The sequence below is a fragment of the Acipenser ruthenus genome, chromosome 33, assembly GCF_902713425.1.
Source record: "Acipenser ruthenus chromosome 33, fAciRut3.2 maternal haplotype, whole genome shotgun sequence".
Taxonomy (NCBI): domain Eukaryota; kingdom Metazoa; phylum Chordata; class Actinopteri; order Acipenseriformes; family Acipenseridae; genus Acipenser; species Acipenser ruthenus.
The window spans coordinates 397,786-411,389 of NC_081221.1; the positions used below are offsets into that span (position 1 = coordinate 397,786).

Genomic DNA, 13,604 nt, shown 5'->3' on the forward strand with positions numbered 1-13,604 from the left:
CTTGAGCTGCAAGAGTCTTCATGCAAGCCGTATGGTTAATGTTACAAATACACTTTCAGGCGTGACCAACGCTACGCGCTCTTCAAAAGCGTGAAGCTGAAAATAAAACTTTACCTTCTACTAGCCTAAAAATTGTATTGCAAGTTTTTTTTTTGTTTGGTTTTTTTTCTGAGGATAAAAATAACTAAAAAGTCAGTGGCTTTATTACCGTTAAACACAGCGGTGCCACTGTACCGTACAGACTTCTGATTAACAAACACCTTGCTGCTGTGGCACTCTCATACCTGCCTGGGTATCCACTTCAAACTGATGAGACAGGGAGTGGGAGAATTAAATGCGAGCACGAATTTCCGATATTCGAGTTGTTACGGAGCTCTGGGATCCCTCTCTTTGCAGTTCTACAGGAGGAACTGCCTTTGTTTTGAAAGGTTGATCCCTGCTCTCCCTGCCCTGCAATGGCAATGTCCCGCAGTAATGCAGATCCATCACCTTTCTGTTATTCTTCCTATCCGAGTCACACCATCAATCTCCCCGGGGCTAGCCTACTACTCCTCCCCATTGGCTTGGCTGCACCTAGCCACTCTCTCGCTCTTTTACTGGGAGTTTCTCTCTATTTTTCAGGACCTTGCTCTATTTTTGCTCTCTCAAGTACCCCCCCCTCTCCCTTTCCCTCTATTACTTCCTCCCTCTCTTTTTATTTGTGTCTCTGCTTATCAATCCTCTCTTCCCCTACAAACTCAATCTCACGCACCTCCGATAGCACACAAGATGAATAGTGTAATTGGACCTGGTGCGGCCTAATGTTGGTTTCCTTTGAATCGCAGGAAAGTGATTGCCTGTTCTGGATTTATTATGATTGCTGTTTTATTAAAATCCAATACACCACACACCCACGCACGCACACACTGCGCACAGCAATACAGCGCGTTTACAGTCCTGGCTTTGAAGAAGGTGGTTAAAATGTGTAAGCATCCAGATCAAAACACACACAATTAAAAACAAAGTTTAAACAAGGTGGAGTAATTTCTGCTGTAGGTTTTTATCACAGAGTGTATGCACCACACACACACCATAAAGCCCTCCAGATCTGCAGAATTACTGAACATATGTGCTTGTACTATAAGTCATGTATGATAGTGTCAGCTTATCGTTCTATTTTGTCACTATGCATCCTGCTTGATTTAATTTGTAATCTATTACAGTATTTCTGTAACACACAGATTTCAACTAAATACACTTGTAGTGACACTGGGCCCTCTATTTCCACTGTGCTGTAATGACAAGCCATGACTTAAATTCTGTAAGGTCAAAACATGATGCTATTATTCTACATTATAATGATGCCTTTTAACATCATAAAAAAAAGAACATGTACTGTACCAAGGAATATCCATACAAAGCTTCATTATAATCGGATGAGTGGTTCTCAAGATACAGCTAAAAATGGAGTTGCGACACACAGACAGATAAATACTACTGCACGCACACTTACGTATTAAAAACAAACCTGCAGCCAAACTCACAGGAAAGAGTTAACAAGAGCAGCCGTGGTCCGTTACTTAAGGGCTAGCTTGAGTCAAGACTATTATTATTATTTATTATTTTCTTTTGTATCCTTCGTCTGTCCAAACGTTGCCCGGAGGTTTAATTTTCTTTGATAAACACCAGAGCCCTGCGAGCCTGGTCCTGACAGCGAGGAGAGAGAGAGAGAGAGAGGTAGTGAGTGTGAGTGAGGCAGGGAGACGTGTAATATATCCCAGTTTTCATTACTGCTGAGAAGCCTGCCTGCCTGCCTGGCAGCCCTGAGGCTGCGGAGAGGGGAGGGCTGAACAATGGGAGTGTGCGTTTAGGGGGTCCAACCCTCGTCTTTCCCCACTGGGACCCGGGTTCAATTTGGCCCCTGAATGAGTTCTCATGGCTGGTCATGCCCTAACCTCCTAGTCAATGGTTTTCTACTCAATCATTCAGGTCGCTTAGTGCTTTGGTATCATTGTCCAATTCCAAGCCCATCCTTCAGAATGATGTTGTTACAGAGAGGTGTTCTTGATTTTGCAAAACTATCTTTTTTTTTTTTTTTTTTTAGAATTTAGTAGTCAATTATTTGTTGTATTTTCTCCCAATTTAGAATATCCAATTATTTATAGGCTCGGCTCACCGCACCACCCCCGCGCTGACTCAGGAGCTGCGAAGACAAACACACGCTGTCCTCTGAAGCGTGTGCCGTCTGCAGACCGCTTCTTTTTACACTGCAGACTCACCACGCAGCCACCTCAGAGCTACAGCATCGGAGAACAACGCAGCTCTGGGCAGCTAACAGGCAAGCCTGCAGACTACAGGGGTTGCTGGTGCGTGTTTTAACTGAGGACAACCTGGCCACCCCACACCCCCGGCAGTGCTCGGCCAACTGTGCGTCACCCCCTGGGAGCTCCCGTCCACGGTCTGCAATGGAATAGCCTGGACTCGAACCAGCGACGTCCAGGCTATAGGGCGCACCTTTACCGGATACGGCACTCTACAAAATGTTTTATTTTTTTAAATGAGCTTTGCTCGATAATGGCTGTAATGCTGTCACATACTGTATATGTAACTTTTAATCTACACTACACGTGGGTGGTAGGGATTGAAATAATTAATCCATTCCAGTTTTATTAAGGTTTTATCAAGAGACACACCCAAGCTTGTGACCATTAAATAAGCTTACAGTAAAACCTGGATTTGATCAAACCGCTCTGCAACGGGAGCCTTATTTGCATGACAGGAGTGTGCTTGTGTGTATCACTGTGTGAGAGAGAGAGAGAGAGAGCTCTTATCACAAGCCAGACCAGAACACTTATCAGTGGTACAGGGTGCCTGCCTGCGTGCCTGTGTGTGCACAGGGGGCTGGGGGGGGGGGGGGGGGAGGGTTATAGTAGAGTTGTAAACAAGACTTGTGGAGATCAGAACAACGGAGGCAAGCAACAGAAAAGTTTGATTTGATTTTCATTAGTCTCTTTAAGACAGATGTTTGGCTTCCTTAACCTCTTGTCTACAAAAGGGTCACAAAGACCAAATATTACACATTATTTATATTTTATACTGACCTTCACACACAATTCAACCCCCTCTTAATGTATTTCTGAGGTAGGGAAGGTTGTTTTCATTTACAATGCTGTATTGCAATCTCAAAATGTACATATGGTTGCCACCTGGTACTAGAATAAAAATAAAATTCGAAAAACTAATACTATTTTTTTTGAAAATGTATTTTAATAAACAAACACAGATCCATTCTTCGTAACACAAGTAAAAGGCCCTTACATAGAAGTACACTCACACGGACACACACAAACACAGGAATAAAGTTCCTAAGATAGATGAAGTGGCGGAATTCCTAACTGGAATAGTCTTCTGGGGAAAAGCAGATTCAATCGATCGCCTGTCACCTGCACCCGACGCAGGAAAAGTGGAGATTGTGTTCAAGGAAGTTTATTAGCTAGATCAGTCAAGGCCAGCTCTGCACAGACAACACACACAGGGGTAGTGGTATAACCAGGGGCAGGAGTCTGAAAAACGCATACAATGTAGAAGCTTGTTGAATGTTGTAACAAGGACAGTACATATGTATGCAGATGAACTGTGGTTTATTACAGTTCTGGCAATGTCCATGATTTAACTAAGACAATATAGGATGACTTTTTTGAACATCAAGATTGGTTTGATAAAAATTGATTTTAAAAATGGAAAAAAAAATAATATATATATATATATATATATATATATATATATATATATATATATATATATATATATATATATATATATATATATATATATATCATGTTATTTGGTTCAGAGAAAAATTATACAAAACAATAATTCCAACTTTGTTACCTGTAATAATACACCCTTGGAGAGTTGACTTTTAAATACTTAGATTGGAATGCATTGCCGATGGGACTTAGATCAGAGACCTCCCATCGGGAATTTAAAAAAGCATTGTTCCAATATTAAAGCAGCCCTGTGCATGTGTTTAACATGGAGTTTTAAACGTGTATCCTTCGTTCTATGAGATTGTTGTTGGACGCCTTTGTAAACGAGCTAGTCATAGCTCACATGGCCTTTTTTCCAATAAAATGTTAAATGAAAATGAAACACTGAGTTTGTGTAACTCTCAGCAATAATTCAAAGATTCAATTTTAACGAAGGCAAAGCTATCCCATTATAGATAATGTTGCATTAGATTTTTAAACACTGCAAAATATGTCATTGACATTTAATCCCATACGAGAGAAGTGTGCACGGGATGCTTTCTAATGAATCCAGGTGTGGGTTTTGTGTAATGTTTTTTTACTTAAGTTTTTTTCACTTAGAAACTACACTGGTGTGTTTTGAAGCTCTGGATGCAGTTCCAGGATACAGTGAAGCCTGTTATTTCCTGGTAGACTATCAATACAAGTTGCCTTGCTTGCCTGCCTGCCTTGTTGTGGTCTGTCACCTGCCCTCCAGTCTCTTTGCGATCTCTGTCTCTGTAACCAAATTTCCGCCTGGGCAGCTCACATACACCCCAGGTCCAGCACTGCAAGCTGCTCAAATGGATTTAAGGTGGAAACAAATTCAAACTTTCATCAATTAAAAGCATTTTCATTTCATTGTGACGAGTATATAATTAACTCATCCTGGGAAGTAATATGAATTTAAAATAAACTCAATTAAGAACCGTGGCTGTCTTAATACTGCCACCGTTTGAAATATTAAAATAAAACCAAAACCGGGAACTTTGCATTCTCTTTTTTTTTCTAAAACAAAAACATCATCACGCAAGGTGCCACTTGAATTCCAATTTCTTTATTGTCACACAAAACAGGGTTTTCTTTTCAGGAAAATGCATATATTGCACTGTGCAGCAGCAGTGTAGTTTCCACTGTGAAAAGAGGGCTGGTTAAAATCGATCCATGTAACCAGAGTAATATGTTAAAGGGGGGTTGCACGGGGAAAAGAGAAACGAAAAAAAGGTTTGTGCGAAAATGAGAAAATGTAAACTCCTCATTATGAAGTCAAGAAAAGCTCTCAACTCAATTTCTTGTTTAACCAGCATAACGAGGTGGTATTGGTAGACAGCGCCTCCGAACACACAGGACTCTGAACCACAGACAGAGTATCTGGCTGAACTTACAGTCCACATTAGGAGCCTCACGTTATAATTAAGAGACTGTTGGGACACAGCCAGCAGCTGTAACTGAGACGCACTATCTCAAAAAGCTTCATCCTACAGGGAAGGGATTTTTAATTATTTTTTTTATATAAACAATTACACCCCGTCCCCTTAAAAAACATGAACCCCAGATGGAAAAGCTCTTCAGTGTAAACATGCTTGCTTGTTGGCCAGGCTTCAGAGGGAATCCCGAGGCCCAGTGAAAGAGTAGCAGCCCGGGTCTCTGCCCCCTGTGGGTACTGCTCTAGACAAAACCAATCTCCCACACAGCCGCAGAGCAGGGCTGCAATAAACCATGAAGCCTTCATACCGTACCTATCAAACCATGACTAAATTAATATGGAACGTGAAACTGGGTTTTCGGGTGAAAGTATTTAAAAAACAGGCGGGTCACTTTGTTTTGCAGATATATCAATATCAAGAAAAAATTACTGTAGTAACAACAAACCAACCATATTAAGGGCCCTACAGGAATTCTCTGCCTGGCAACATTGAGACTTCACATTTACACTGATGCTGGATTGGAGGGGTGAGAGAGAGAGAGAGAGAGAGAGAGAAGGAAAAAGAGTGATTTTTCTCTGTCAGCCCCCCCCCCACCCACATCCCTGACCCGGCTGCTTTACAGGGCAATTACTGAGCTGCGCTTTATCATGCGGTCCGACAGGAGTCGACGGGGCTCTCCCAAATAAATGATGCTGGGGTCGAGGTGGCAAGGCTGCCTCTGAGGGCTCCTGCCCCACGCTGCACATTAGCAGCGGCTAAAGAGGTGTGCGGGGGGGGGGGGGGGGGGGGGGGGAGCGGGTCTAGGCTCAGACTACGCTCCCCAATCATCATTTATCAAGGGGGAGCTGTGTGGAACTAACAATGCTGTCACAGGGCTCTTTCCACTGGGAGCGGGAGATCCATTTGCACCCTTTCTGTTCTGTGCCGCAGCCGCTCAGGTTTTACTCAAGCAGTGGCACTGGCTTCCGCTCGGAGCCCTGAGAGAGCAAACACACCTTAAACCCTTTGCCTGCCTGCCTGCCTGCCTTCACCCTGGGCCCCTCTCAAGCACAGAGTAAGCAGAACACAACTAAAAATACCTACAGGAAATTTAAACACACTGAATTATCAACAAGGTCTTCCTTTCTGATAAAGACTACACAAAAGACTAAGCTGTAGAAGAATTTAGCATACATGCAGCAAGGAATTATGCTTATTTTAAGGCATGGGAACACAGAACTTCACTGTGGGACCCTGTCTTGTTAAGTTGAAGGCAGCGCTAAACTAATGACTTGGCGGATACAGCACTAGTTAAGAGCTTGCAGTCTAAAAGCTACAGTAGGAGGGAAGCGTGCCAAAGTTCCTCATGGACAAAAAAAATAAAAAAAATAATAATAATAATTTTATTGAAAAGCCACAAACAAAATGTTTGTTTGTTTGTTTGTTTGTTTTAAATATGGATGTCCTTGCTGGAATTCAGAAGCTCAAAATTACTACCCGCAGCAGTAAATCAAACACATTACTGTACCGTACAAGCGTTTCGCAAAACCGAAGAGATCCCAACAGAGGTGTTAGCTTTGCATTTGCATTGGGATGCACTGGAGCTTGAGGAATGGGTTAACAATGTATTTGGCACGGACCACTTTTTAAAAACCCGATTGTGTTCCACGAAGCGCCTGGCACCCCCACCTGTTTAACTTAATGTAATTGGCACTGTTCTAAAAGATAATCTCCTTCAAATCAGAAATGATATACTGCCAAAATGTACTAGTAATGTACTACTCAGAAAAGATATCCAAAAAAGGGCTTTTGTACCTACGGAAAATACTTGTTTCAACTTGTTTTAGAAGCACAAAATAAAATTAGCCTTTAAAATATTGTACAGGGTGCTGTACGATGCAAGCGACCAGACAAGTACTGACACAAAGTTGGTCAGCTTGCATCTTGCATGGCACCCTACATTATATTTTGTATAATATGTAGTTAAATACAAATATAAAAGCATAGAAATTTCAGGTGTTTATCACATCTATAGCAAGACCTACTGTAATTTCAATTAAAAAGTTCTAGTACGTCTATGAAATATTTTACCAGCATGGAGAGGGGAGTAGTCATAGATAACGAGTAGTACGGAAAAAGGCGTGACCAACAATTGCTGCAGCCACTAGGGGTGGCAAGGGGAGGGGCTAACACTCACAGGGCGGGGTCTAAGCCAGTCATGGACAGCGGATACAGTTTAAGACAAATGGCTTTAGCAGAAGAGCCAATGACATTTATGTTCCATGCTGTAATGAGCTGTGAACCTCAGGGGTCAAGGGCCAATGAAGGAGCTGTCCATTCCAGCACATCTTCCCCGAAACCAGAGACAATCTAAACAACAGTGGGGGGGGAATCTGGACATCATTCTTCTCTTATCTTTTGAAACACGACAGGGTAGGGGGATGATAAAGTGGGAAAAGAGAAGAAATGCTGAGAGCCAACATCAACAAAAAAAAGATGTTTTGTGGTAGAAAAAGGAAGAAATTAGATGATCTTGCCAATGTATTATGGGAAGCTTCGTGTGTGTGTGTTTGTGTGTGTGTGTGTGTGTGTGTTTACGATCTATGGAGGTGTTGCAGCTGTAGGCAGTAAGCAGTGTGATAATTTTACTGTTCTGTACAGGTTTTCCAACAGATGTTTGTTGTTAGCACTAAACCTATCCTGGCCACAATAAAAAATATAAATGAACTTGGCTTGCAAAGCTTTAGACCTGAATTAAAATACTGTCAGTTTAAAATAAATAAATAAATAAATAAATAAATAAATAAATAAATAAATCAATCAACTACTTTAACACCACACAATTTTTTTTCTACAAACAGCTGGTTTGGAGGACCTAACTTAACTGCACTCGACTTGTCCCTTCTAGTTTTACCTCTGTGGGTTTTTTTTTTTTTTTTTTTTTTTTTACTTCGGATACCCACACCTGGTGGAGGAATGGAGTAAGTGTGCTGGTATTTTTTATTCATTTTTTCAAAATGTTTTATTAATCTAAATCTTCTAAATTATGTTTTGTTTCTTTAACAAGTGAAATGGGGTACATGCAGTTTTATGTGCAGATAATTACATGTTCACTAGGGTCATTGTAGACAGACTATTGCAATGACGGCCTGCATGTCTCTTCTTTCCCATTACTAAAACCAATTAAGCTGCGTTGGATGAATGTCATGCTTTAGATATATGCAAAACAAAGATATAGTAATGTATTGGGCGGGGGGGGAGGATACCACATGTGTGTGAGTTTCTACACTGTGCGACAGAGTGCACTTGGTGACAGTGCGCTTATACAAAGCGTTAGGGAAGATTTTGGGTCTGTATGCCTGTGTGTGGGTGGGTGTCTGCTCTGAATAAATAGAAGGCTTTAGTCCATGTTGATCAAACACCTTTTAACACCGTTGAATAGACCACTAAACAAAAGATAGACAAAAAAACCACACACACACACACACCAGAAAGCTGTGTGATCTGCCCTTGTATAGATCACACAGGCACACCGCAACCTCAGTGCAAGAGAGAGTCTGACTAATTCATCAATTAGCCAGGCTTTGTTACTTTTAATTATTCACAACCACTTTTTTGAAAACCTTCAATACAATAAAAACAAAACAAAAGAAAACAGCCCCAACCCCATCATACTATGCTATACAGTTCACTATTTTTTTTCGATAGACAAGGCTGTAAACGTTTTCTCTTTCTTTGCTGTTACCCAGCATGATCTACGGCTTCTTTTTATTTCAAGGTAATTTAATAACTCTGTCTCTCTTGGCTTCACGCAAACATCCCCCCTCCCGCCGAACCGGCCCCCTGAGGAGAGTCTTTTAGAAGAGTGAATCGATCAGCATTGAGTGCAGACAGGCAGGGGGATCGATAGGTAGCCATTACAGAGATGTGCACGCTGAGTTTCCCGGGCTGTGTGCTGGGCTGGTGCTGTCAAGCCTCATCTCAAAGTCCTTTCTTGAGGTATGGCCCGGCGCTGTGTCCCCTCACAAGCAGGAAATGGACTGCAGCCCTGTCACTTTCGCTTCATCATGTCAGCACCACTTGGTTTTTTTTCGCTTCCAGAAACACACAAGGAGATAGAAAAAGGGACTGGGAATTTGTTTTAAACCCTTCAAATATACACCATTTTTTCAACTCCCCATCTACTCTACATTTATATAGGCAGAGTTGAAAGACACATTGTCACATGCATGGAATGAGCAAGTTCAGTCCTGGCACTTTTGATTCCCCTGGCAAGCTCCACACTAAGTGCAAAGCCTTGTACAGGTAGATGTATGGAAAAATGGGAAGAACTCAATATTGGGGCAACAGAAAACCACCAATTAAAAAAAAAACAAAACACAAAAACACACACACACACACACACACACACACACACAACACCAAAATGACATTTGAAACTACTGCCAGTGTAAGAATATTCTGGAGATTTAAAAACAAAAAAAAAAACAAGTTTACAGTTTATCATTAACATTTCTGTGTGATATCACTTCCAGTAAAATAAATGCTTTCTTAAACCTAGACAGTTTTCTTTAAAGCTGCATTGCATTGGAATATTGTCAGAAATACAAGACAAAACACCAAACTAACACTGATGCATTATCCCAGGTAAAATAACCAGACCCTGCTGTTTATCAGTTGGTTAGGTACAGTCAGACCCAATGCAAAGCTTCCTCAAACCCACAAAGCAACCACAACTGAAACTTTCAATTCAGCTACTCAGACAACGAAGGAGACTACACGCAGACACATCATTATGATAAAACTAACAAACAAACAAAAAAAAAGAACTGGTGGGAATCTGACCAGTTTGACTAAGTTTCACTATCCAAAATTAGCCCAGTATGGGTGTTCTCTGCCAGGGAAATAAGAAGCATGAGCGTTCATCGAAAAAATAAATGTGTAAAAATAAATAAATCAACTCAGCTGTGAGTCGAGCCGTGCCAGTTTAAGAATGGTACCACAGTTACAACCTTTAACTACACAGGGGTATAGCAAGAACACTCCCATATAATATATATATATATATATATATATATATATATATATTATATATATATATATATATATATATATATATTATATATATATAATATATATAATATATATATATATATATATATATATATATATATATATATATATATATATATATATATATAAATAAATGTTGGAATCAACAACAGTTGGGGTCCCTAAAAATAGGCTTAGATTTTATTTTGCTAAAAAATAAACACTGTTATAAATTTAGATTTACATTTTTTTTTTAACAAAGCGCCTTTGTAAATGCTCATACAGATCGATCAATCACCTGTTTGCACCTCGTTACTGTGTGCTGAGAAACTGACACTGACAGCACCAGACGGGACGACAGAGGAAAAGTCTCTCAGCTGTGTCACCTTGCCGACCATGAGGCTCCGCCTGGAACTGACACCGATGACACAAGTAAAACATTTATTTTATTGTTCATTATATGTGTTGCTATTTACAAAACTGCTGGCTGGCCTGCTGGCTGCCTATGAATTACTATCTACAATAATTAATGTACTTACATGGCCTTCACTAAAGTCCCAATTTAAAGACTGTGCGTTTCACTGTAGCCCTCGGGATGAAATTGTTAGCTAGGTGGCTTTTTTGTTTGTTTTAATTAGCAGTGGGAGAAAATCGCTTCAGCAAGTACAGTAGAATCTGCCAGAACTGACGGACGCTGAATCTACCATCGATACTAATTAGAGCACAACAAACACAAAAGAAAAACGAGGGAATCGCAGATATTTTCAAGAAAGCTGGGAGACTTTGTATAAATGGATTTTATATTTTTAAATGCTGCAATAACAGTTCTGCTTGTGAAGCATCCACACAATAACTTGACAGAACAGGTGATTTATTTGCACTGTGCAGGACCTTATTTTCCCCCATTGGTGCTTGAGCCCTGGAGCGCTCACGGAATCACCGCCTGTGCACCTATTATCAATGATTAAAGCCTGCTTTTCAAACAAACTGATTACCGCTCAGCAGTACTGTATTGGTATAAAGAAAAATGTGTTTGAAAAAAGTAATTTCACTTTCCAAATCACTTAAAATATGTTGAAGATAATGTAAAACACCAAGCTACAGACATCGAGTCCCAAGCTTTAAACATGTTGTTGTTTATAGATAAGAACTAAACTTTATGAATATATTGTGATTATGTTTTAAGCAGCATACTACGTTGTAGTAATGTTTACTGTGGTAATTGTTTGTTTATTAGTTCTAAAACGTTTAGTAAAACGTGGCCTATTGTTTGACCTCGTTAGAATTCAAAACGATAAACTTTGCATCCCACGCAGAGGGAGAACACAGACGTAAATGTCATGAACTGGGGTTGGCATTGCAGGGGAGATGAAGGGAGGTTTCAGTTCCGAGTGACTGTTTTCCAAACATTATTTGTGAATGCTTATTCACCACTGCTACACCCCGTTAAAAAACTGACTTCCCTGCATTTTTTTAACGCAAGACTGAAGGTGAGAGTATATGTGTGCATTTGTTTTAAGTATTCGCCCAGAGGACTGCTGAGACACAGACATCAACTAGTCCTCATCAGATTAATTTTTCTAACCCTGTATGTATGTATATAAGGTTGACATAAAGAACAAATGCAAGGTGTTTGGGCACTTCACAAGCTCAGGAGTGGATGACTAAGATCTGGAATGGGATCAAACTCAAGTGCTATGCAGTTTGTGTGTCCTGTTTCAATCTCTGCAGGAGACCATGCAAAGTTTAAATCAAATTGGCAGGCAGTGACTGCAAAGATGCAGCCATCACTACACCAGAACGGGCACCTCCTCCTGTTCCATACATTCCCAGTACCAAGTGTGAGCAATACCAACACAAACAAGTTCGAAAAGAAAAAAACGGCCGGTTGAAATGTCATCACCCTAAACGCACATTTCAAGGAGCATTATCGTTATTTTTTCATGATGGTAAATTTCACAGTTCTGCAGTTAACATGCTTTTCCCCATGCATTCGCAGTGCTTTGCCATGGTTTTGACAATACTTCATCTAAAATTTGCTGTGCTCATTTATGGATTACCACACTGTTCTACTCTTTCATCAAGGATTTAACCCCCGCCCCCCCCCCCCCCCCCCAAAAAAAAAAATGTATCAGCTACTCCCCTCACACATTCCCAGCAGGTGTCTTTAATTACCACTGGCAGGTGGGTAAGGGTGGGGAGGGGGACAAAACTTCACCAATGAGGACCTTCCCTCCCTCTCTGTTTCTCAGTCTAGGTTAAATGGGGTGAAAAGGCTTTGCAAAAACAAAACTGTACATTCCAGTGCTTCTATAGTCCTTGGACCATCACAGCACTGCAGAACATGCATTCGTTTAACAGAACACAATAAAAAAAATAAATTTTAAAAAATGAGGCATTCAAACTATTAGAAACAAGCCAACACATTTACCAGATCTCATGAAATCAGATATGGTAAATGCCAGGTTTCTCAGTACGTTACACTTTTCCAAAACGGATCCCCAGTGCTAATAAGCTCCCTGTATCGATTTAACAATGTGCAGCCACTGTAGTGTACTGTACTACAAATGAATGCGCTGTGTGGAGGGTGTTATACAAGAGATGTCATCTCCTGCAGTTCAGGGGAGACACAGAGAGAGCTGCAAAGAGAAACTGAGCTGCTCAAACTATATGAAATAATGCCTCATAATAAAAGAGACTCCATACAAACAACGCATTAACCTGTTAATCACAACAGCCCAACCGTACTCTATTAAACATAAATGATGTTTTGTTTTTTTTAAATAGAATTGTGTTTTCCAGACATGGGATCTGTATACAGAGTAATAGAGGTGCTGGATTTTCAACAAATGCGTAACTGCAAGTGATTGTTCAGTCTGCAGGGCTCTTTAATGTAGTGCTGTACAGTATGTGAACAGGGAGAGATGCTGCAGCACGGTTAAGAAACGCCAGAGAGAGATTGTTTATATTTCCTGCTGCCAAGATCCTGTCAGGCTCAGACCCAAAAAGGAACTGCAGAGTGCACTTTAGCAAAACGCCCTTTTTATAAATGAGTCCCAAAAAGGGATGGTGATTCAGTGAGCAGATCCCCTCCCTGAGACAAGAGGAAGGGAGCGGAGATGTGGGGGGGGGGGGGGGGGGGGAGCCACGGGTCAGTTACACTCGGGTAACACTGTGGTTTACAGCAAGTCCTAGCCAAATGCCTTATACAGCACACATGCACTGAAGCTATATCAAAATTGACCCTCATTAACAAATTCTATTAAAAAAATATTTATTAAATTTACAGGAAACTGTTATTGACTGGTTTCTTTAACAAAACACGTCTACAGTAATTACATGCATGCAAAACTAAATCCATCCAAAGAGAGTTAAAAAC

General features: G+C 40.6%; 1 protein-coding gene across 6 annotated transcripts in view; it reads right to left on the reverse strand.

Annotated features, from left to right (window-relative positions):
- LOC117433414 (retinoic acid receptor alpha-A) overlaps positions 1-13,604 on the reverse strand; it is a 101,405-nt gene that overhangs the window by 72,817 nt on the left and 14,984 nt on the right. The window contains exon 1 of one of the 6 annotated variants that reach the window (XM_059006663.1): positions 1,524-1,692. The exons of 4 other annotated variants lie outside the window; for them this stretch is intronic. The gene's annotated coding sequence lies outside the window, so the exon portion shown is untranslated. One more of the 6 variants, XM_034055657.3, reaches the window with a different exon arrangement.